An 887-nucleotide genomic window follows, 5' to 3' on the forward strand; every position below is an offset into this window, starting at 1 on the left:
TCATCACTGATGTTCTATGTTCTCTCTCTTCCTCTCCCTTCCTCTCTGAAATATATATATATATTTTAAAGGAAAAAAGAATAGTAACCTAGTATTTTCTTGTCTGAAGGGAGAGGAAACCCATACCAAAGCCACCCAGGTACACAGAAGCGTAAAGGAGGCCCTAGTTGGTTTGGCTCAGTGGACAGAGTGTCAGCCTGTGGACTGAAGGGTAGCGAGTTCGATTCCGGTCAAGGGCACATGCCTGGGTTTCGGGCTCGGTCCCCAGTAGGGGGCCTGCAAGAGGCAGCCGATCAATGATTCTCTCCCATCATTGATGTTTCTCTCTCTCTCCCTCTTCCTTCCTCTCTGAAATCAATAAAAACATACATTAAAAAAAAAAGCGAAAAGGAGGCTGGCAGGGCTCCTGTGCTGACCTGGGCCAGGTGGGCCAGAGCAGCGGGCAGGCGTGCGGAATGCCCTTGGCTGGTGGCCTTTCAGCCATGCTGTCGCCGTCACACTGCTAACATGTCTGTCTGCTTTAGGGGGCCCAGCAGGGGAAATCATGCTCCAAAGGAAAACGTGGGCCAAAGCCGGGACTCGGGGCGTCTGAGAACACACCTCCTAGCCTCCTCGGTGAGGTGTCCGCCAGGCGCTCGCCTGACCAGCCCTTGGCGGGGTCTCCCAGGGTCAACGGGCTGCGCTCCATCGGGGTCCCAGCGGTTTCTTTTCTCTCACGCCGGGGACCTCCGACCTGGTTTTAATGGGGTTTATTTTGCACCCGGATGAGAACCCGAGGTTCTTCACTTCTACCCCCAGGCCTGTGTGGGAGGCTCCTCGGGGTGCGGGCGAGGCCGGGCCCCCAGCCGCCTCTGCAGGCTGCACCCTGAGCCCAGCACCGACCCTGC

This window comes from Myotis brandtii, unplaced genomic scaffold (assembly GCF_000412655.1).
Source record: "Myotis brandtii unplaced genomic scaffold, ASM41265v1 scaffold731, whole genome shotgun sequence".
In the NCBI taxonomy this organism is placed as follows: Eukaryota; Metazoa; Chordata; class Mammalia; order Chiroptera; family Vespertilionidae; genus Myotis; species Myotis brandtii.